The sequence below is a fragment of the Pan paniscus genome, chromosome 11 (assembly GCF_029289425.2).
Source record: "Pan paniscus chromosome 11, NHGRI_mPanPan1-v2.0_pri, whole genome shotgun sequence".
Classification (NCBI taxonomy): Eukaryota; Metazoa; Chordata; class Mammalia; order Primates; family Hominidae; genus Pan; species Pan paniscus.
Window position 1 is genome coordinate 39,723,473 of NC_073260.2, and position 25,374 is coordinate 39,748,846.

Sequence of the window (25,374 nt, forward strand, 5' to 3'; positions counted from 1 at the left end):
GCCTTGAAGAGATCCGTTTTATTATAGCATCGACAGCTCCACTATTTAAGGAAATCATGACATAAGGTTCCTAATTGAATTAAGCCAATCCCTTTGCCCAAATCCTAAGAAGAAATTAGTGAAAGATGGTAGGTAAAACTATGGTGGTTTGTTAGGTGGAAAGAAAAGTGTGAGCAACTGATAGAATTGTTTTTGTAGATCTCACCTCTACAAACATATTGAGAACAGATTCGTTCACTAGTTGGGAACATATTTGTTCATTCACTCATTTATTCTCTCAGTCATCCAATATGTGAGTCTAATCAATCTTCCAAGGACCACTTTGGGTGTGAGGCATACATCAGTAAACAGAACAGACAGAACTCTCTGCCCTTACAGAATTTATGTCTAGTAGGGGAGACAGTCAATAATAAATAAATAAATAATACATGGTGTGACAGTTGGTGTTCAGTGCTATGGAGAAAAGTCAGGTAGGTAAGGGGGAGAGAAGGTGCACTGGGTGTGGGGGTGGAATTTGCTATTTTAAACAGTGTGATCAGGTGGCATCTGAGCAGAGATCGGAAGGAGGGAGCTATGTGAGTCTCTCCGGGAAGAGTTTCCATGCGGAGGGAACAGTTTGTGCAGAAACCCCAAAGCAGGTGTGTGCTTGGTGTGTTTGAGGAAAGTGAGGAGACAGGTGTGGCAGGAAGAGAGTATGAGAGCAGAGTAGTGGGAGGCCATGGAGGTAGCCAGATCACATAGGCCTTTTTAAAGGGCTTTCTAAACGAGATGGGGAATAATTAGAGAGTTGGAGCAGAGGAGTAATATTATCTGACTTACATTTTAAAAGCATCATTCTGGCTGCTTCGTGGAGAGTAGAGTGTGGTAGGAGAATGGAGGAAGAGTGGAAGCAGGAAACCTAGGCAGGAGGCTACTTTAATAATCCAGACAAAAGGTGATGGCCATCTGGGCATGGGTGGTAGTGGCAAAGGTGGGAAGAAGTGGTAAGATTCTGGATATAATTTGAAGGTAGAGCCAGTAGGATACCTGATTGTTAGGACAGGAGATATGAAAGAAAGTTTTTGGTCTGAGCAAGAGCTTCAAAGAAAGCAAAAGGTGGAGTTACCATTTACTAGATGAGGAGGGCTGTGAGAGGAAGATCAAGAGCTTGGTTTTGAACAGATTAAGTTGGAGATGTCTAAGTGGTGTTATCTAGCAGGTAGTTTGATAATATAGACATCAGTTGAAAATTAATGTTACATTTTTAATACTAATATTATAAATAAATTACTTTTTAATGTATAGATAATATATTAATAGTAATATAGTTAGATATGAACAATATTTGTAGTACTATATTGTAAAAGGGTCACTGACAAATTAAATGTATTTTAAAGAGGATGACTGAGATAGCAAGGGCAGGAAACTATATTGGACAAAGAATCATTGAAGGAACTGGAGATGTTTAGCATGAAGAAGAGAAATCCTATGGTAGGTGTATCTGTTTTTATGCTGAAAAGGCTAGTGAATTTCACCTGTACTTCTCTGGGATTAAAAGAAGTTACAGGAAGCCAGGTTTCAGGTCAATGTAAGAGATCTAGAAATGCGCATGTATGTGTATAAAAAATATATATAGTGTGCACACACATATATGTTTACAAACAGAATTTTCATTTTCCCCTATAGCAGGGAAGATTCTCTTCTAAAATAGTGGATTTCTTATTGCTGAAAGTATTCGACTAGAGAGTTACTGAGAATATTGTAGAGAGAATTGGATGGAAGTTAGACTTGAAGGCCTCTAAGTTTCATTCTTTTTGTTTCTGTGTATTTTTCTTTGGGACTGAAGCATTCCATGTACCAGTGCATCATCAGGAATATTCTTTCTTGTATTGTATTTTAAGATTTCGCGGTCTATGACTTCCTCCTAAATTAGACTGTAAACCCCTTGAGGACTGGAACATGTTTTATCCTCTTTGTAATCCCTGAAGCACTTGGCACAAACTTTTGTGTAACAAGTACTCAGAAAAACACTTTGCTGGTTGAATAATTTTGTTTCCAAGGCATCCCTCCTTCTCTAAAGCATAAACACTACTGGAATGAGAAACTCGTACCCAGCTTAACACTAGTGTGGCTGAAATAGCAGAACCAGTTTAATCCTTGGAATTCTGAGGGTCTGGATTTTGGGGAGGTTGTTAAATGAGGAGGAGAAGAAAATTTACCGACATCACACCTTTGCCGATGGCTGATGCTGCTTCTGTATAATGTCTACCTGACAAGTATAAAGTCTACTTGTCAAATATTGTGGTACTGGAGTATTAATAATATATTTTAGAGTGCTAAATGTCTGAATGATACATTAGTGGCTTCAAAGAATCAGACAACATCCAAGATAGTTACTTTTTCTGCTTTCAGAGGGTACTTCCAATAGTGAGAGAATCTCATTAATTCATGTCTATAGACTTCACAGAAAATTGTTCAATGAGTTCCTTGTCACAGAAAGTGTTAAGTTAAAACATTAATAATCAGACTCCATACATCCACCCTCCTGCCCATCCATCCATGCATCCATGGATCCATGCATCCATCCATCCAACAAACATTTATTGAACACATACTATGGACTAAACACTGAGAATTTCAATGAAGGACTATGATCTTGAGAAGTTCAGTTGAATATCTAACATAGAACACTGTGCTAAATTCTTTACAGTGGCAAAACAAAGTTCCATGAGATCAGAGACGAAAGAGCAGCTAATTTCTTGGGAAAGCTGGGAAGGCTTTCTGAGGCAAGTGCCATTTGAACTGTTAAAGCTTTTTTTTTGTGATCCTCACCCTTGACCCAGCTGGGCAGTTTATTTTCCTTCACTGTTTTCCCATACCACTTGCTACCTGATTCTAATTACAGTAGTACTCTATTTATTATAATTATCAATGCACTGTCTGCCCTCTCTGCTTTGACATAGACTCTTCCAGGGCAGAGGTTGTGTTTTATGCGTCTCAGTCCCTGCATGGTATCCAACACCGGTTAAAAGGTGTCGGTTACAGACTCAAAATAAATGAATCTTGAAGAATAAGTTTAAATTTTCCAGGCCCTGAAGGAAGGAGAAAGGCATTTAAGACAGAGGCGTAAGCATGAGAAATTATGGAGGCATCTAAGGGTGTAGTGTCTTAGGAAAATAGTGAGTAGGCTTGGAAGACTGGCAAGGGGGGAACATTCAGGGGAGGGATGGGCGGTGACTTGGGAGGAAGCAGAACATTTTAATGGGTCCACTGATGCAGCCATATGAATGACTTAGTCCAAATGTAAAAGCACTTGAAAAACTACCAAACAATATGTGCTGCAGCTGTTCCCTGACCCCGAGTCCATCCTCAGGACCTGGGCCTCACTCCACCCTTCACCCTGTCTCTGAGTCTTACTCCACCTTCAGCTTCACTCATCCCGTTTGAGGTCATGTTTGCTGTCTTTGGAAGGGTCACAAAGCAAATGTGAATTTTGGTTGTAGGTCTAACTACATTCTACTTATATCTTTCTTATTCCATGGGTATGGTGATACCTTTGTTCCTTATCGAAAGAACATCATTTTATTTCCTTTCTAAATTATTCTATGGAAAATTGAGCACTTTTTTTTTCAATCACTCACTCTTCCTAGTGATTGGTTTCATCACCATTCACTTAGTTTCTGGTCAGAAATCTGGACTTTATCCTAATATTTTCTTCTCCCACAGAGCTGGCTTCTAATTGCTACTAAGTCTTCCTGTGCTACTACCCAAATGAATCCTATATATATATTATAATATATTATATTTTATTATATATATATACATATATAAAATACAATGATGCACAAGGAAGGCATTGAGATTTATATTCCCCAGCCCTCAAACACCTGTAGGAGTTTTGGTACTTCCAGCACAATTCTAATCTTTCTCTCTTTTGGTAAATAATGCTTACACCCTTCCTGCCTCTATTCTCCACCAATTCTCCCCACTCTCCTCCTGCTACTCTGAACTTGGAAATAAATTTGTACATGCAATAATATACATACATATAATTTTAAAGTGTACAGTTTGGTAGCATTAAGTACATTCCCATTGTTTTGCAACCATCACCACCATCCATCTTTAGAACTTTTTTCATCATCCCAAACAGAAACTCTGAACCCATTAAATAATAAACCCCTATTTTACCCTCTCCTAGCCCCTGGCAACCACCATTCAACTTTCTGCCTCTATGAATTTGACTGCCATAGGTACCTCATGTAAGTGGAATCATACAGTATTTGTCCTTTTATGTCTGGTTTATTTCGCTTAGCGTAATATCATCAAGGTTCATCCATGCTGGAACATGTGTCAGAATTTCCTTCTATTTTAAGACTGAATAACATTCCACTGTATGTATGTACCACATTTTGTTTATCCATTCATACATCGATGGAACTACAGTGATATTTCTGAAATATTGTCACTCTTAGAAATGTATAGTAACTTGTCCCCATGATTAGAATAAACCTAAAAGTCTTTACTATGCTTTCCAAAGCTCCTACTTACCACTACAATTTTTATTTTATCTATTCTCCTCTTACACTCTCAGGCTACCTGATCTTGCCACAATCTTTCTCACATCTGGATCTCAGCCCCAGCTTCTTCCTTGACTTACAAGGGTAAGCCCAGCTTGCACCTCAGACTTGACTTGAGACATCACCTCCTCCAGGAAGCTGTCCCCTGTCCCTTCCAGGATGGGTTAGGTATCCCCTTTTCTGTGATTCTAGAACCCCCTGAAATTCTTTCTACCATACTTGTCACGCTTAGAACAAAGATGATATCTTATTTGCCATTTCATTCCCAGAGTCTGGCATGTTTTGGGTGCTCAATAAATTTTTGTTGAATGAATGAATGAATAATGCAGGAGGTGGACATTGAGGTGGTGGCCTGTATGAATGACTACCTCGGCTACAGCAAACATGAAGAGTGATCCTTTGCAGCTCACTGGACACTAGACTGCCTTCACTCCCATGAAAGAGCTGACTTAGGCACTTTGTGCACACGGCGGAATGGCACACAAGGAAGGCACTGAGATTTATATTCTCCAATCCTCAAACGCCTGTAGGAGTTTTGGTACTTTCAGCACAATTCTAATCTTTCTCTCTTTTGGTAAATAATGCTTATACCCTTCCTGCCTCTATTCTCCACCAGTTCTCCCCACTCTCCTCCCGCTACTCTGAACTTGGAAATAAATTTGTATGTTTAGGTCACTTAAACAAAAATGGGACTCTATTCTTTGAAGTAAGTGTTTAGTTTGTAAAAGGATCAATGGGCTATTTTAGATCAAATAACTGTGTTTTCTTTAGCCGTTTAAAGTGGTCTATTTTCATTTTTTAAGCCATTGCCTTGTGAAGGGACCTAAGAATATCCCCAACTTAGTGTTAGATCCCGTAATTACATTTTCCCATTTTGAAAGCAGTTATGCCGTCCTTACAATGGAGTCAACGCAGCTAAAAATAAACTCCAGGCAGTTCATATTAACTGGGTAATAATAACAGGCAACAAGGAGGCTTGGTGTCCAAATATGATGAAAACAGGAAGTTCATTACACAAGCTGTTCTTTCCTGATAGATCTGAATTCTTAAAGCCTTAACTCAAAAATAATCCCTTCAGGTTATAAATAAAAGCAGAGAATTGTCTCTTCCATGCGGCTTAATGGAGATGATAACATTGTAGCTAAATAAATCCCCATCGTTAGGGATAGAATGTAATACCAGAACGTCTATTTTGGAGGAGGAAGGAGTAAGTCTGGAGACCCCTCTCCTCACTGACAGCCAGGGTGTATTCTCTTCTTACTCTGGGCACAAGTTGCCAGGGAGATGCTGCTTTACTAGGGTACAGTGGCAGGGAAACAGAAAGCCTTCAGGTGTAAAAAGGATTTTTATTTTTCCCTGCGGAGAAAATGGATGGACAAAACAATCCCAATTCCAAGTGTCTGCCAAATATTGTAAATTTCAATCCCGCTTTTTCAGGGTCATGAGAATGAGGCCCAAAGAAAGAGGGTAAACCCCTTTCCTTATAGAACTTTTCTCTAGTGAGTGTCACTGAATGTAGAGATTCAGATTATTGATTAAAACACGATGAGCATGATGGAAAATTTTAATTTAGGTAGCTAGAATGAACCTGAGGGGCTCCCTTCCTGAAACCAAGTCCCAGCCTTCCCGAGTGCCAATGGGTACTGTGAGGAGGGTGACCCTGACCCATCCAGCTCTTCCAAGGAAATCTCACTAGTCATTACTCTGGCTGCCAGCAGGGTCAACCTGGCCCAAACAGGCGTCCCATCTTTCTCTAGTCTCTTGTCAAAACACAGTAGGAGACCAGGGCTTGACTGTAGGATTGGGGTCATGTATACAGGATGGGGGTAAAAAAGAGGTATCATCTGCAGAGAGTGATGAGTACAACCTAGTCTGGCTTGGTAGGTACAGTTTTCTCTCCCTAGTCTGGGTCAGCCTCATCTGCAGGCTTTGCCTTGAAGAAAAGGGTATGATTAAAGAGTGCTGGCCTTTTGAATTGCCCTCCCCACGCCCCCCACCAGTTATTCCATTTGCATGTTGGGTGCATTCCCTCTTCACTACGCAAGTCTAATAATACGTTCGGGGAAGTTATTCTTGTTACTTTCAAAGTGATGGCAGATAGGGCCAGTCACAATGGTCATCAGAACGGTGGCACTGGCAAGGTCTCACATTTGAGAACGGCCTCAAGTTTAGACATTTGATGTTATTTCTGAGTGAGGCTAAACATGTAGCCACAGACATACCCTGCTCTGAAAAGAAAAGATGTTCATATGTGACTTAAAATTTTTTTTAAATTTTAATTTTGTGGGTACACAGTAGGTATATATATTTATGGGGCCTGGGGTATGGAGCCTGACACAAACCTCTCCCCCCAGTCACTGCACATGCACTAGAATGAATACTGCCTGCAGGCCTGTTTGCTAACAGATGCACAGTGCAGACTGACTTTTGATGATGCTTTGCATTAATTATTTTTTTTTTTTTTGGTAAAAAATAAGGGATTATTAAGAGTATTTGGGATAAGCTCAGGTGATGTCCTAAGCTGTGGGGTAAGGAGTGTTTTACTAGATTTTTGAGTTGTGATTTGAGCTGAGTGAAGTGTGACATTCCTTCCTGGATCAATCCCTGCCTCGCAGACCATCAGTTCTTCTGTCACAAGGCTCAATTTTGTACATTAAAAAATTATAGGGTGGACATTAGTTTCATTTCCATGGTCCACTTATAACTCATAGTGCCACAAATCCAAAATTCTTCTGTTACTTTTTGTCCATTTCAAGAACCTACCACAAAACCCTTCCTGTGAGTAAAAAGGACTTTTTATCTAATTAAATAAGTATTGGGCTTGCTTTGATTTTAAATATTGATGATCTTTGTTACACAAGTTTTTCTTAACTTTAAATTTAATTTCTTTCATTTTCCCTAATGGTAGCAACTGTGCTTTGTATTTTGGAATTATCTGCCTGGCAACTTGACTATGAGCCATTTGAGCTAACAGTGCAATTCTCAAGCTTTCTGGATTGCAACGCTCTATTGTTTCTCGACTTCCACATATTATCCATGTTTCTCTTTCTTTCTTTTTTAAAGGTTTTCCTTAATAGATTACAGCAAAACGTTGTTAACAACTCAACTTCTGTTTTGCTTCTGTTGTCTCTGTCACAGGTAATTGTTCCCAAGCTATAAAAAAATAGAATGAATATTGTTAACAGGACTTTGAAATCAAAGATAGTTTTTAGGTGTGTGTGTTTTTGGGGTTTGTATGTGGGAAGTCAAAAGAAAGTCTACTTAAATAATTCAACAAATATATTTAGTGCCTAATATATGCCAGACACTGTTCTAGGTTCTGGGAAAACAAGAGTGTACAAGGCAGTGCTCCTGTTTTTAGGGAACGTATATTCTCATGGTAGGATCATGAGGATGGAAGGAACAGGGTCGTGAACAGAGAGACAGATCATGAAGAAGGAGTGATAGGATGTGAGACGTGTGTGCTGCTTTTTGCTGGAGTGGTTAGAGAAGGCCTCTGTAATAAGTGACATTTGAACAGAGACTTGAAAGAAGTGAGGAAGCCTAGTGGTTCTCTGGGGGAAGAGTTTCTTGGTGGAGAACACTTGGGTACAAAGGCTTTGAGGCAGGAGTTTGCATAGCATTTTGAGGAATGTCAAGGAGACCAATTAGAGTGGCATGGCACAGAGGAAGGGGAGAGTGAAAGGAGATTAAGTTAAAAAGTTAGCTGGGGAAGAAATTGTAGGTTCTTTTAGGCCATGGCAAAGACTTTGGATTTTTTTTTCCTTAGTGAGACGGGAAGCCAATGGGGAATTTGGAACAAAGGAATGATGTGAACATTTTGACAGGATCACTCTGGGTGCTGTAAGGAAAATGCGTTAGGCTGAATTCCTTAGAGGTCGAACCTGATGGGGATGTGCATGATTTCTGGAGGGAACAGGGTAGAGGATGGGCAAGAATGTGATTTCAGGTAATGAGTAGCTTCAGCCTGATTTGTTCTGGAACATAAGTTACTCTGTAGAGTTTTTCCCACATTGAGACAAGCAAGAGGGGCTTTTTACCTTCATCCTGCTTATTGGGTAAATAGTCTGGGGAAGCAGATAGACAATGTAAATCCCAAGCACCTGCAGGTTGGGTGGGGGTGGGGGGTGGGGTGGCTTCCATTGCCCAAGGGCAATTCTCTTTGACGTATTCACAGCAGCTGGGAAAGGGGCTCATCAAACAAATTAATAAAAGGGAGTCCAGGAAACCTGAGGGTGCCAATAGCATCTCTACACAGAATAAGAGTGGAAGTAGAGATACCAATTAGGAGGCTACTGTAATAGTCCTCAAGAGAGATGAAGTTGGCTTGGACCAGAATGTAGCAGTGGAGGTGTTGAGAAGTGGTTGGATTCTGGATATATTTTGAAGGCAGAGCCCACAGGATTTTGCTAGTGGATTGCCTACAGAATGTAAGAGAAGAAGAATCAAGAACAACTCCATTGGCTTAGTTGTCTATTGAGATTAGGAAGACTGTGGGAGGAGCAGGTTTTGGAATGGGGTAAAATTAGAAGCTCTGGTTAAGACATTTTAAATTGAAAATGCCTCATAGATATCTAAATGAAGATATCAAGCAGGCAATTGAATTTAAGTGTCTGAAGTTATGAAAATATGTTTTAGTTCCTAGGTTCAGATGACCAACCACCTATGGTACTAAAAGAATGTGCATATGGGTTTGAGTAAGAAAGACCTATTAGTTCCAATAAACTTAAAAAAGGACAAAAAGTGAATATTGGACACTAAAGGTCAGTAAGCTTGATGGCAACTTCAGGCACCATTTGGGTAATTTACTACAAGTTGTAATAATTTGGAGGTAACATAGATTTCCAAGGAACAAATCAGACCATACTAAACTTATTTCCATTTTTGAAAGGTATTCTAGGCACATAGGTTGGGTAAATCCTGCATCCTTAGTATGTCCTGATTTTCACGCAGTGTTTGTTAAGTTTCTTTGTCATATCCTTCTGATAAAATGAAGAGTTAAGGGCCAAACAAAACAGTTACATAGCTTTTTAGTTGGCCAAACAAGAAGAGCAAAAAGGGGTCAACCTTTACACTATTTTTTGCTACCAATCAAGTTATGTCACCAGGCCCTTTGTTAGTCATATATATATATATGTGTGTGTGTATATATATATATATTTTTTTTTTGTTGTTGTTGTTGTTGTTGACAGCTTAAAGAGGAACAGCTAGAAAGCACATTATTACCTTGGAAGATGATGCAACCTGGAGAAAAATAGCCAATATATTGAAGTATAGAAGTTTAAAAGGAGAAGGAGGAGAAACCCAAACCAAATCTGAAATTTAATAGGGATGCATGCAAAAGAAAGCAAAACACCTCCATTTACAGACCGTGAAAGATCTCCCTTCAGCCAGGAACAGAGTCAATTTTTTTTTTTTTTTAAAAAGAAGTTTATTTTTCATTAACTCAGCTGTAGCATTAAATTCAGATTGTGGACTTTGGGACCATCTGCCTGGGTCGGAACCCTGGCTCTGCCATTTACAAGTTGTATGATCTTGGGTATGTTTCTTAAAATCTGTTTCACTTTTCTTACCTGGAAAATGAAGATGATAATATTAGTTCCAACTGATATTGTTGGAATTGTAAGAATTAAATGAGTTAAGACATGTAAAGTACTTAGAGCAATGCCCGGCACATAGTAAGTGTTAGGTAGGTCATTATTATAGCAGGTTTAGCAGTATGATGTGGTTGCTAAAAAGGTAAAGCAATCTTTGGGAATAATGGTAGAAGTGAGGGGTCAGGATCAAGGGAAGCTCATGGCTCACTGTATTTTTCATCGCCAAGATTTTGTGTTCAATTCTGGGTGTCTCTAATTTAAAAAGTGTCTATACCTTGTGGGAGATTGAGTGCTGAAAGTGGTAAAGGGTATAGACTCATGCCAAGTGAAGAAAATTCAAAGGACTGGGATGGAGAATATGACTTCTCTTGGAGACAGATTCAGAAGCTGAAATAAAGCTTTCTTGAAAAATCTGAAAGCTGTCACGTGGAAGAGGAATTAGACAAAGTTCCTGTTGCTCTGGAGACAGATCCAGGAGCAAAGGGAAGGAGTAAAAGATGGAATGGGGTTGTGAAAGTGTTGTAGCTTTCTGTTATGGGCAGAAGGTGACAGAAGCCTGTTCTAGCTCTGCCTCTATGTTACTGTATGATTCAAGTCTCTTAACTCTTCAGGCCTCAGTTTCATAATCTGAAATCAGGGTTTGGATTAGATGCACTCTAAAATGAAAATTACAGTTGGTCTATCAATGGACTGTCTTCATAGACAGTGAGTTTTCTGTCATTGGATATGTCTAGGTAAAGGGCACAAGACATATTAAGACATACTAAAACGTAAGTAAAGGGCCCAAGACATATTAAGAGTAGAAATTGAATTTGATTGTATTGAATTTGGCCTAAATGATACCAAAAGTCTTTTTTAATTCTAAGATTTTAGGGAATTTTTTTGTATATTTTCAATGCTTTTTCCATCCCCCATCCTTACCCCCAGCCCTGCTCTGTTGATGATGATATACATTCTCAAATGATTACGTAAGAACTCCTGACATTCCCCATTGATTAGACTAAGGTGTGATTTCCACCCTATTCACCTTCTGTGGGGCATACAACTCACAGAGAATTGGATGACCTCCTGAGAGAACTCATGGTACTAATTCCCATGGTGCCTAACGTGGCACAAGAAACTCTAGTTCTAGCATGTTATCATTGCTCCTATTCTGTACTTCAAGTGGAAAAAGTGAAAAGTACCCAGAAGCTACTGACTCCATATTATATAGCTCCTAGGCTCATGGCTGCAAATTGAGTATGTGGTGCCTATGCAGGCCTGGAATCTGCAGACTGGGGGATGGGTGCAGCAGGAAAGAGAGGCATTAAATACAGCAACTGCAGACTGGATGGCAGCCATGAGCAGCAGAGCTGTGGTCATCTGTTGTCTGCAGCTGCCAGGATGTCATTCTTTACACAGAAAATATTTACTGACCACTTATCATGTGTAGGACACTGTGCTAGGCACTCTGAGAGACACCTAGGGGTGTGACACACCACCCCTTTCAGGCAAGGAGCTTCTAGTCTGATTGCAAGACAATTATGAACTAGCAGCAAACACTTTATATAGTTCTGGTATTAGTCAGGGTTCTCTGGAGAAACAGAACCAATAGGTCATAATTGGTTATGTTACATATATCATACACATATGAGGTTTATTATAAGGAATTTGTCTATGCAATTACGGAGGCCAAGACATCCCACAGTCTGTTGTGTGCAAACTGGAGACCCAGGTAAACCAGTGGTATAGTTCAAAGGCCTTACAGCGAGAGAGCTAAAGAGTTGTTGGTGTGGCTCCCAGTCTAAACCTGAAGGTCTGAGATCCAGGAATGCAAGGGCAGGAGAAGATACATGGTCCAGCTCCAGCAGTCAGGGAGAGAGCAAATTGAACTTTCCCCAGCTTTTTAATTCTGTTCAGGCCGTTAATGGATTGGATGTTGCCCACTCGCATTGGGGAGGCCATCTGCTTTACTCAGTTCACCAATTAAAATGCTAATATCTTCTGGAAACAACCTCACAGACACACCCCAAAATAAAGTTTAACCAGGTATCTGGGCATTCCATGGCCCAGTCAAGTTGACACATAAGATTAGCCATCACAGTGCTTCATTATTTGCAAAATGCCTGCAAGCAAATTATTCTTCTCTCAATAGGCTGTGGATTAAACCCTTGGAGTATCCTCACAACAACCTGTGAGGTACTGTTACTCACACTTTTCAGACAGGAAATGATGGTTCTGACAAGCTAAGCAACTTACTGGAGATCAACCATTTGTGCTGTCTGAAGTGCCCTTGCTGCCACTGAAGTAGACCTAGGCATGACTTCTGACTCCAATTCCAGAGCTCTTTCTACTACTCTACACTAAAATGCACAAGGAAAGTTAAAAACTAGTATATAAAGACTATAGTATATATAAAGAGAATGGCACAGGTTTGATGTGTTATAGGAATTCAGTAATGCAGATCACTGTTGCTAGGAACAGAAGGAAGGACTATGGAGACAGGTTAAAGTTTGATGGATTGAGACCAAAGGAAGGCATTCCAGAAAAAGCAAAAGTTTTATCAAACATGGGAAACGAGAAAGAACAAATTTAAGATGTTTACAGGGCTGCTACGTTTGGCTGCATCATTTGTGCCTTGCATAACTCCAGGGGTGTAACTCACATAAGCACTGATACAAATGGCATCTCAGGGGCTGTTCACGGCATGGCATCATTTAGTGAACAGCCTGTACAGTGGTCTGGGGAAAGCCCTGAATGTGTACATCAATGAAACCGAGTTGGAGAGTTTTGTAGAGAAGAGATATAGAAACCTGGAAAGATGGGCTAGGAACTGATCAAGGAAAGATAGGAAGGTTAGCGTAAAGATTTTCAACTTCAGTCTGTAGGCAATGAATGATTCTTAATCAGAAAAGGGTCACAATAAAAGCAATGTTTTGAGATGATTGATCTAGAGATGTGCAAATTAAATTTGAAAGGGGAGGGGTTGGGAACAGAAGACCAGATAGTACTTTGGTCTCCAAAGCATGAGCTTAGAAAGGGTGAGAGCAATGGTGGTGACAATGAAAAGACAAAAAAAGAGACAAATATAAAAATCTTCTTTCATTAATTCAAATGTTTAGTAAGTGCAAGGCATTGTGCTATATACTGATGATTTAATAGTGAGCCAAATAGGCATGATTCTTGCCATTTTAGAGTTCTTAGACCAGTAAGGGAGTCAGACATTCATCAGACAAATACACGTGATGATGCTGTGAAGGAAAAGTACAAGAAGATATAAGAATGTATAACAGAATTGAATTTGATCTAGTTTGTGCAGATAGAGATCAGGGATGGCTTCTTTGGGGAAAAAAAACAACAACAGATGTTTGAATTGAGAATGGGAGGGTGAATAGGAGTAAACTATGCAAAGGGAGGTAAGGAAAGGGACAACAGCATTCCAGACAGTGGAAGCAGTGTGTGCAAAGGACCTGTGGCAGGGAGCATGGATTTAAAATGTGAAAGATGACCAGAAGATTTAGCATACATCAAGAAAGGTAGAGAGTGGCTGACATGAGGCTGGAAAGAAAGGCAGGAGCCAGATAATACTGGGTTCTTTGTTTTCATTTCAGAAGCAACAAGCAGGTATTGGACATTTAAATCAGGAGCTAATGTGTTCAATTTTGCATTTTGAAATGGATATTCTTGATGCTATTTGGAGAATAGAGGGGAGTTGACACTCAGGAAAGCTAGTACAAGCTTGTTACAGTAGTCCGAGAGAGATCTTGTCAGATTGGACAACAGAGATGGTGGTGAGGAGAGAACATTATGAAAGAAGACTTACCAGGACTTGATACTGATGGAATGAGATAAAGAAAAGAGAAAAGTGAATCAGCAAGTAAAGTTTTGGATTTGGGAGTCTTCCTACCCAGTGTTACTATTAACAGATATTATGGAAAATGGGAGGTGGTGCTGGTTTGATACGCAGGGTTGGGGGCATGTTGAGTTATCCAAGTGAAAATGCATCTAGTAAGCATTTGGATTGGGATTTATAAAAACAACAAAAGGATTGAAGTTGTAAAATTGAGAACTGTCAATAAAGTTGTTGGTGGTTAAAATAATGTGACGGGAGGAATCTGTAAATAGAGGGGATAGTGAGGAAACATAATAGTGGACTCAGAGCTGAATCATGTAGAACAACTAGGTAGTACAACTGGGTAGAACAACTGATGTAGTAGATGAACTTGCCAAGAAGTTGCCACAGAAGAAAAAGGGTATTAGTCCACCAAGAAAAATCAGAAAATTAGCCACTAAACATAGTTTAAAAAATTAAAACTTCATATATACTTCCCTTAATTAAATAACAGTATATCTATCAGGTTATATACTACCAGAAAGGAGATTACTATGTGGACTGCAGTGTACCATAAGTGTACCAAAGTCATCATATCATGGTTGCTCTAAGAATATAATATTTGTTTAAGGATGAATACAAATTAAGCTAATAGCCAGTACTAGCCAGAAGGCTAGAGGCTTCTTATCTCTGCATACACTAGTCACAACTGGAGAAATTATACTTAGCTTGTAGCTTTTACTAGTGAGCATTGTGGTCTAGAATCAGATTCTGTAAGACCAATCCATTTGTAAATAACAAGGACCTAGTGCATCATCAAGATGCTTTTTTTTTCTAAAAAATTAATAAGTAATTTGTTTCTAGGTCTGAGAAGTCACAGTGTGTTCCTGTGACCAAGTGCACCAAACTTCCATTCTTATTCCAAATGTCTCTAAAATCCAGTAATACTTGTCTCAGCATTGAATAAGCACATTAAAAAGGAAGTTATTGACTTCCTTGGCTGGAACTTTTTCTTCCCTTTGCAGGTATGCCGAAAGACTTCAGTTCTAAGATGGTAGTGGTATGCTCAGTTTGTGCCAGCTGCTGTCAGGGATTATGAGCCAAATTGGTTCTTTTTGGATGTAAAACCAACTTGAGGTGGGCACCAATGACTTAATGCACTTGCAAAACAAGGCATTTAAGTGAAAGTCTTTGTGTTCCTCTCTTTGCAAAGTGTTTTGTGAAAGCAAAACTCAGGTGGCTTCATCCAGCCAAGATTAAATTCAAAGTTGACTGCTGTAAAGACAAAACAAAAAAGTTCAAGCCAATGAATTGGGTAACTTGTTCAGTTTATGGTTAGTTGAAAACATAAGGCAAGACTTTTTCACTGCCCCTCCACATCTGTGCACAGAGGGGGTGCATGTGAAGAATCACTCTCTGATAGCTGCCTTTTGTGTTTTCACACTTGGAGAGCTAGCTCTGAACCACAGTCCCATAGTAGGGTGGGTCTATTCTTTTTGTAATATTCCCGATTTATCCCACTGTTTTGACAGTTTCTTCTGACATGCTACTTCCCCCGGCCTCAAGGATTTGAGGTGAACATTTCAGATGGCTAGGATGACCACTCCTCCAACCTAAGCATAGAAAGTTCGTTGAAATAAAAGGAGAATTAAGCTTCATGTATGTGAAAAGTCAGTGCAGATCCAGGACTTTAGGAAAAATTTACATTTTTAGAAATTATATCTAGGGAAGTACTACCTGAAGTCTAATCCTTTAGCAACAACATTTATTAACCTTTAAAAAAATTGAAGTATAATTTATATACAGTGAAATGCTCAAATCTTCAAGCTCAATCACTTTTGATAACTGCATATTAAGACAAAATATTTTTATCAGCCCAGAATGATGTTCCCTCATGCTTCTTCCCACTCAATTTCCAAATTGATCTGCTTTCTATCACATAGGTTAGTTTAGTTTATTCTAGAATTTCTTATGACTGCAATCATACAGTATATGTTCTTATGTGTTTTGTTTCTTTCACCGGACATAATACTTTTGAGATTCATTCATGTTGTGTATATCAGTAGATCATTTCTTTCTATTGCTGAGTAATATTCTATTCTTTGAATATGCCACAGTTTTAAAAAAACACTTTTGCCTGTTGACGTACATCTGGGTTTTTTCTAGTTTTTGGCTATTATGAATAAAGCTGCTATGAACATTTTTATATAGGGCTTTATGTAAGCATAGGTTTTCGTTTCTCTTGGGAAAATATCTAGGAGTAGAATTGCCCGGCCACAGGGTAGACATATGTTTAACTCTTTAAGAAACTACTAAACAGTTTTCCAAAGTTATTGCATCATTTGATACTCCCACCAGCAATAAATGAAAATTTGGATTGCTCCACATTCTTTCCAACATTTGATGTTGTTAATCTTTTCTTAAAAAATTTCAGTCATGTATGTGTGTATGTGTGTATATGTGTGTGTTTTACTTTGCATGAAACTTATAAATAATAAAGTTGAGTATCTTTATATGTGCTTGTTGGCCATTTGTATATCTTCTTTTGTGGCTGTCCAAGTCTTCTTTAAAAAATGATTTGTCTTTTTATTATTGATTTATAGAATTTCTTTGTATGTTCTATATGCAATGTATTTGTCAGAGAGATATATATTATATATATACATAATATTCACTATATATAGATATATTTTATATATAAATTTTATATTTGTATAATACATAAATATATATTATCTATAATATATAAAATATATAAGTATATTATATATAATTTATATATAAAGTATAAATTATAAATATATAATATATATAATTTATATATAAAGTATAAATTATAAAAATATATAATGTATATATATTTTATATTTTTATATCTAAAATATTCACTATATATAGCTCTATCTACATATCTATCTATCTACTGAATTTTTTTTCTCAGTGCGTGGCTTGTGATTTATTTTCTTGACGGTGTCTTGATGAGCAAATGTTTTACAGTTTTAGGTAGTACAGTCTATTAGTGTTTTTATTTTATGGTTTATGCTTTGTATGTTCTTGAAAAATGTTTGCCCATTGCAAGGTTGCAAACATTTTCTTCCACTTTTTTTTCCTTTGTAACTGTATTATTTTATATTTACATTTAACTCTATAACCCTTCTCATATGGGTTTTTTTGGATGTGGTGTGAGGTAGGGGTCAAGGTTCTTTCTCTCTCCCTTTTTGTTTTGGATATCCAGTTATTCCAACCCAGTTGTTGAAGAGATTTTTCTTTTGTCATTGAATTGCTTTGGTGGCTTTGTCAATAGTCGCTTCACTGTATATATATATGGTTGTATTTCTGTACTCTATTTTGTTTCTAGTCCTGTTTTGTTTTCTGTTAGTAATGATTTTGAAATAGGAATAGATTGGGATTCTTAGATATATAGAAGTTAATGAATTAGTATAGTCTCACAATAAGCATTTTTTTTAACCACTTGAAGACTTTTTCTTGTGTTCAATGAACACAAGATCACTTATTTGATCCTTATGTGAGTACTTGAGGGGAAGTGGTTACAAGGAGCCAGAGTGCTAGCGTGTTTTGGCTTTTACTTTCTGTTTTAAGCAACATCTTCCAAGAATAAGCTGAAATCAGGCAAGAATTAGCTGGTTTGAGAGCAAAAACAGAGGGAATAGAGAGAGTCTAGAAATGCAGGGGCTGACAGGGTTGGAAAACCCAGCTATTCCTGAACTGAAATAAGCTGCTGCCTTTCTATACAAACCTATTATTTCAAATGGTTGCAGTGTAGCTGCCATGAGTTGAGAGAGGTAAAAGCTAGGTCACATTTGACCTTTTGCAATTAGTTAAATTTTTTTGCTGAATTCTTACCCACTTGTATTCCACCCAGTGTCTCTTTCTCTGGTGCTTTGGCTCAGGTGAATCAGAGGTCATGTCCTGGCTCTCCTTGGAGGGCCCATCTTTCCTTAGAATTCAGGTTACTTGTCCTATGATTGCAACTCTCTAATAGTTCAAGAAAAGCTCTGATTTGTAGTCTATCCGGCTTTATTGTTGTGAATGTTGGACAGATATATTTTTAGCTTTTTACATCCCATGTGGAAATAGAACTCCCAAGAGAGTGATTTAGAAAGATATTATTCATCTTGTAAGATAACTTCCTGTAGTATTCCTTTGAATCGCAATATCCATTACCATTCCCTTCAATCTGTTTCTTTATGGGATCTTACTCACCTGCCTCCAAACTGCTAGACTACATCTCCTGGAATGTGCAATTTGGCATGTATTTCTATTCTAAGTAACATGCACAGATCCTGGAAAAACTAAAAGACCCTGTTTGTTGATTAATTGATGAATGGAATGTATTTACCAATCTTCTCACCTGACAAATCCTTATCTGTCTTTCATGACCAAAAGCAACTGTCACTTCTTCTGAGAAAGCTCTATGAGTTCCTTTAGGAAGAGTTAGTTATTTTTTCTCTATGCCTTCATAATACTTTGTACATTCCTCCACTAGATGATTTTTATATCTTTTAGTTTAGATTGTGAATAAGATTGGAGCATGACCAATTCTTCTTATTTTGTATCTTTAGGTGCCTAGAACAACGTGTGGTACTTATAATTATGACTCAGTTTGTCAAATGGATGCATAAAAATTGATTTTCTAAATGAGCTGCTGAATATCTTTGTTGAATGATTATACACATTGGGTTTTGCATTTATGTAACTTTTATGTACATGAAGAAATGTACTTGTAAATGTATGTGTATATGTGTGTGAGTGTGTTTCATCTCCTAATGATGCAGGTAATTGCAGAATTTGCTTAGGACAAAGATATGGCACCTCTGCCATCATTTTCTCCTTGTATGCCATACTGTGAGATAAACCACCTCTGTTCTTTTTCCTGTTGATCCCAGGCATGAATTTAGAATCTGATCTTTCAATAATAATTCCACCAATGAACCAGATATTTCCCCTTCCCTAATCTAAGAGGCTCCTAACACAATAAGCTGGGGGGTCACCTTTGATTGATGCCCTTGCTGAATGGTACCTAGAGGGAAGATTCTAATAAGCTGCAGACACTTTGCAATTCCTGTCTTTCAGAACTTAATCGCATTTGCATTTTGGCTATGATCAGATGGTGGAAACACAAACTCCAAACTGTCAATCAACTTAGGCTTCTTTTCCAACTTTTCATAAATAAATTTCTTTAAAAATCTTTGAACATTCTTTTAAACACCGAAATTATGCAAGTAGTTTTTAAACAATTACTGTATTTTCTACCTATATATTACATTATAGTTGGTAACCTGTTCATTACTGAAAATCTAGCTTGGGAGGTATGCATCTAAATGTGTGTGTGTCTGTTTGTGTGTGTGTGTGTGCATATGTGTGTAAACTGAGGTATTCATGAGATTTGAGGGAGAAAAGAGGGAAAATATTTACTGAAAATATATTTTTTTATTGTCCAGTTTTTACCTTTAAATATCAGTAGAAAAAATGGAAGCATATAGATTTCTGGCATGTAATTTATCTTCAAAACAGAAATTAAACCTAACCAGTTATAAATTTGAGTTTCTTTCTGAATTAACCATGTTGGCACTACCCCAGCTACCTCCTTATGTTCACATGGTTGCTTCCAGACTCTATGTAGAATTTTATGCCTCTGTAGTATCAAATTTGTTAAATGGCATATTTTTATATCAGTAATTTTTATAGCATATTGTTATTCCAGACTTTTACATGCCTCTAATTTATTCTTAACTTCAATATAGCAGTATTGATTTTTTTCCTTCCAAGTTTGATGGTATGAACACTTCAGTTGTGATTTAAAGTCATATAAACACCATCAATAATTTGCACTTCGTTTTCTATTCTTTTGCAAACTTAAATATTTGGGCAGGTACAACTGGAAGTAATAATACTCCTCACTACTTTTTGTATCACTTTTAAAAACATTTAGATTATTTCTTAATGTGGTTGAGATTATGTGTCTCTAATGACTTTGAATTATCCATGACACTTAAATGCAGAATAGTAAGAACAGTTTTGGTTGCAAATCAAATAGAACCTGATACAGCTTCCTTAAGTTATATTTTCTCTCTTTGTCCATTAGTAACAAAGAATAAATTGATCATAACTTTTCTCTTTTGTAGAACTACTATCAATGCCTTTTACAAAATGAGGTCATTGGATTGCAGAGTTGGCCTTCGAGAAGATTTTGTGGCCTTTCTCAGCTGTCTAGGTGCTGTAGGTGCTGTGTTTCTATGGCTGCAAGGATGAAGGTAACATGGATGAGGGAGGCTGATGAGGCATGTTTTGGTTGTTATATAAAGCAAGGCTCACAAATGCAGCAATAAGGACATTGATTTTTTTCCCTTGGCTACTTTGCAGTGGAGATAAATTGCCACCAGGTGAATGGTGGTACCTTGATTATTTGGCCCATAGTCTAAATAGCTTTAATGGGAGACCTGTTTAGAGCATCAATTTTCTGTTTTAAATATATCATTTCATTATTGGCACAGAATTATGACCACATTAATGGAGATAGAAATAAAGAAGAAAAACTAAAAATCATGTCTTTATTTTCCCTTGCTTCATGCCCATTTATAACTATAATTTTTGTGTTGTTGTAATCATATTTTTTGATACATAATTTTCTTTTCTAATTTTTAAATAATATATCAAAAGCATGTTTCCATGCCACTACCTTGTATTATTCATAATGATCATTTTAACAGAATATCATGTATTTTTATGTGTCAGCAGATGTTCTTTTTAAAAAACTGTGTATTAAATGTTGAATATATGTACAAAAATTTATAAAAGTTATACGAAATCACCATAAATTAACACCCATATGCCTATCATTCAATTTAAGATAAAGAACATTGCTATTATCTTTGGAGGCCTCTGTGTTCTTATTTCCCACCTCATCCTCTTCATTACCCCTACAGAGGCCATGTGATCACCCTCCTAAATCTTGTGTTTATTGTGTCTTAGTTCTCTTTATAATTTTACCATATTTGGTTATATTCCTAAAGAGCATACAGTTTAGTGGATATTTTTTTTTTTTTTTTTGAGACGGTAAATGGACTAAAAAATATGAACACATTTATCTGTAATTTGTTTTTTCACCCAGTATTAAATCCCTATGTTTTTTCTATGTCATTGTGTTATATTGTATTCATCTACATTGTTGTCAAGTATTTCATTATATGAATGCACCACAACTTATTGTCCATGATAAACATTTGGGCAAATTCCAGTTTTTCCTACTGTAAATGGTAATGTAAAGAATATTTTAATAACACAATTTCTATTACAAATGTCTAAGAGTTTCTTTATAATGCATGAGTAATTCTGTCGGGTCATTGGTGTGTATCTCTTCAAATATATGGGTAATGCCAAATTGTTTTCCAAAATGGTTGTACCAAATTATGCTTCTACTAGCAACGTGTAAGAATGCTGGTTACATCATATCTTTGCCAATGATCAGTTGATATTATCAGATACAATTTTTGCTAATCTGGTGAGTTTGAGAATCTTTCTTATTTGGTTTTAATATAAATTTTTCCAACTAGTAATGAGACAGAACATCTTTTCATATGGGGTCTCTTCTATGGCGTGCTTGTTCAAATCTTTTGCTCATAGTTCTCTTGGGTTTTCTTTTCTTATTGGTTTGTACGAGTTTTTTTTTAATATATTCTGGATATCAATTTTCTGAGTTACATGGGTTCAAATATCTTCTCCCATTCTGTTTTCCACTACCTTTATAGTGCCTAATAGTAAATAGATAATTTTAATTTTGATACAGTCAAATTTATCAAACTTTTCTTTGAATAATTGTGCCCTTTGAGTCTTGTAAAGAAAAATTTCTCTCCTCAAGGTGTTAAGGATGTTCTTCTACACTGTCTTCTTTAATGTTATAGTTCTCTCTTCCATAGTTATGTTTTTAATCCACATAGAATTGATTTTGTGTACAGTGTGATGTAAAAGTACATTTTCTTTCTGTATCTCTCTCTTTTTTTAAGACAGGGTCTCATTCTGTCATGATCTATAGCTTACTGCAGCCTTGAACTCCCGGGCTGAAGCCATCCTCTCACCTCAGCCTTCTAAGTGTGGGACTATAGGCATGTGACACCATGCCCAGCTAATTTTTCTATTTTTTTTTTTTTGAGAGATGGGATCTTGCTCTGTTGCCCAGGTTGGTCTCGAACTCCTGGGCTCAAGGAATCCTCCTGCCTCAGCCTCCCAAAGTGCTGGGATTATAGGCGTGAGACACCATGCCTAGCCTCTGTTTTTTTTTTCTTTTAAATAAGTATATTAGTTCATTTTGCACTGCTGTAAGAAAATACCACAGATTGGGTATTTTATAATAAATAGAAAATTATTGGCTCACAGTTCTGGAGGATGGGAAGTCAAAGATCTGGCAAAGACTTTCTTGCTGTGTCATCCCATGGTCAAAAGGCAAAGAGAGGGTGAGGGCGAAAGAGAGAGAGAGAGAGAGACAGGCAAAAGGGGGCCAAACTTGCCCTTTTATAAGGAACCCACTCCCATAATAATGCCATTAATCCATTCATGAGGGCAGAGCACTCATGGCCCAATCACCTCTTAAAGGTTCTATCTCTTAATACTGTTACAATGGCAATTAAATTGTAACATGAGTCTGGGAGGGGACAAATATTCAAACTCTAACAATAAGGATAACCAATTATCCAAGAACAATTTGTTAAATATTTATTCTTTCCCCACTGATTTGCAATGCTAGCTGTGTCATAAACCAAGTTTCCATATATGTGTGGGTCGATTTCTGGGTTCTTAACTTTAAAAAAATCTGCTGAGTTGGCCAGGCACAGTGGCTCATGCCTGTAATTCCAGCACTTTGGGAGGCTGAGGTGGGCGGATTACCTGAGGTCAGGGGTTCAAGACCAGCCTGGCCAACATGGTGAAACCCCGTCTCTACTAAAAAATACAAAAAATTAGCCAGGTGCAGTGGCACAAGCCTGTAATCCCAGCTGCTTGGGAGGCTGAGGCAGGAGAATCGCTTGAACCCGGGAGGCAGAGGTTGCAGGTGAGCTGAGATCGTCCGACTGCACTCCAGCCTGGGTGACAGAGTGAGACTTCATCTTGAAAAACAAACAACAACAACAACTGCTGAGTCCATCGGGCATGGTGGCTCACGCCTGTAATCCCAGCCCTTCAGGAGGCTGAGACAGGCAGATCACTTGAGGCCAGGAGTTCGAAACTGGCTGGCCAACATAGTGAAACCCCGTCTCTACTAAATATACAAAAATTAGCGGGGCATGGTAGCACACTCCTGTAGTCCCAGCTACTTGGGAGGCTGAAGCAGGAGAACCTGGGAGGTGGAGGTTGCAGTGAGCTGAGATCATGCCACTGCACTCCAGCCTGGGCTACAGAGTGAGACTCTGTCTCAAAAACAAACATAAACTTATCAAGTAATGTAAACTGTGGGTATAAACCCACATAAAGGCTGGCTGTCACTACCAGTTCTTTAAAGGTGGAGTCAGTTTCTTTCTGGTTAATTCTTATTGCAGGGGCATAGCCCTTTGAGATTTCAACTTTGTGGGAGGAGTTGCCCATTGATTTCTCACATTGAGGCAATCCCCAGAAAATTTTGAAAACTTAAACTCAAATTGAGCTGATTTGGCAAGTATTCTAATGGAGACAGCCAGCTGCAGTGGTGTCTTTTCTAAAGTTTGGCTTCGGTATCTTTTATATTCTTGCCATATCATTAATTTAAAATATATAACCATTTTTACCTTTCAGTTTTAGTATTTTAGTTTTAGTTGTTTTTTATCTTGACAGAGATGGTCAATTTTGGCACTTAGCCCATCATACTAATGGAGTTAAAGGTTTTAGTGAACTATTTTTCAACCTGATTTTAAATGACTGCATAATATAATAAAATACCACATGAAAAACTGACATTTATTTTTACAATTAATATTTTAACATTTTAAGGGAGTCCACTCATCAAGTTGATATAACACAAGTTACTTGACCATGTTTTCATTGTGCATTTATGTTGTTTTCAGTGTTTCTCTATTATGAAAATACTATCATGAAATTTTAAAAAGGCTTTATATATCTAAGCGACTTGTATACCATGATGAGACATTTCCGTTTTATCTTGTAAGCTATGGTGACACATCTGATTGTTTTGAGCTGGGAAGTGACGTGGTCAGATTTACATTTTAGAAAATGTAAGCCATGAATTGCAGGTGGTTAAGGTTAAAGACAAAGAGACTCATAACAAAACCTTTTTAATAGTCAAGGTAAGATTTGATGGGGGTATGAACAAGGCCAGAGGCAGAGGAGATTAAGAAGAGGGCCTATACAAAACCAAAACCAAACAAAAAGGCCCCCGAACACCACCCCTCCCAACTAGAATACATCTAACCAAGAAGGTTAAAAATAGGCAAAAGACATAAACAGACAGTTTTCAAAAGAAGACATGCAAGTAGCCAAGAAACATGAAAAAATGCTCAACATCACTAATCATCAGAGAAATGCAAATCAAAACCACAGTGCAATACCGTCTCACACCAGTTAGAGTGGCTATTATTAAAAAGTCAAAAAATAAGAACAGATGCTGGTGAGGTTGCAGAGAAAAGGGAATGCTTATATATTGTTGGAGAGATGTAAATTAGTTCAACTACTGTGGAAATCAGTTTGGAGATGTCTCAAAACTGATTTTGAGAAATCTGATTTCTCAAAACTGATAACACAAAACTACCATTTGACTCAGAAATCCCATTACAGGGTATATATCCAAAACAAAATAAATCGTTCTACCAAAAAGGCACATGCATTCATATGTTCGTCATAGCACTATTCACAATAGCAAAGACATGGAATCAACCTAAGTGCCCATCAATCATGGATTAGATAAAGAAAATATAGTACATATACACCATGGAATACTATGCAGGCATAAAAAGAATGAAATAATGTTCATTGTAGCAACATGGATGCAGGTAGAGGCCATTATCCTAAACAAATTAACACAGAAACAGAAAACCAAATACTGCAAAATCTCACTTATAAGTTAGAGCTAAACAATGGGTACCCATGGACATAAAGTTGGCAAAAGTAGACCTGATAGACACTGGGGACTACTAGAGCGGGGAGTATGGGAGGTAGGGGCGAGTACTGAATAACTATTGGGCACTATGCTCAGTACCTGGGTGACAGGATCAAGCATATCCCAAACCTTAGCATCATGCAATCTACCCAGGGTAACCAACTGCACATATGCACCCTGAATCTAAAATAAAAGTTGAAATTATTTAAATAATAATAATTTCACATAAAAAAGAAGGCCTAGATTGGAAGACACTTGGGTTTTAGAATTTATAGGATTTACAGAGTAATTGGATGAAAGGAGGTGGGAAGA

At 37.6% G+C, this 25,374-nt stretch overlaps 1 long non-coding RNA gene across 2 annotated transcripts in view; it reads left to right on the forward strand.

Annotated features, from left to right (window-relative positions):
- Positions 1-25,374, forward strand: part of LOC100986345 (uncharacterized) — a 447,106-nt gene that overhangs the window by 81,147 nt on the left and 340,585 nt on the right. For both annotated transcript variants that reach the window (XR_010109022.1, XR_008626667.2), the window contains one exon: positions 20,111-20,239. This is a non-coding gene — a long non-coding RNA (uncharacterized LOC100986345). The remainder of the gene's footprint in view (positions 1-20,110; positions 20,240-25,374) is intronic.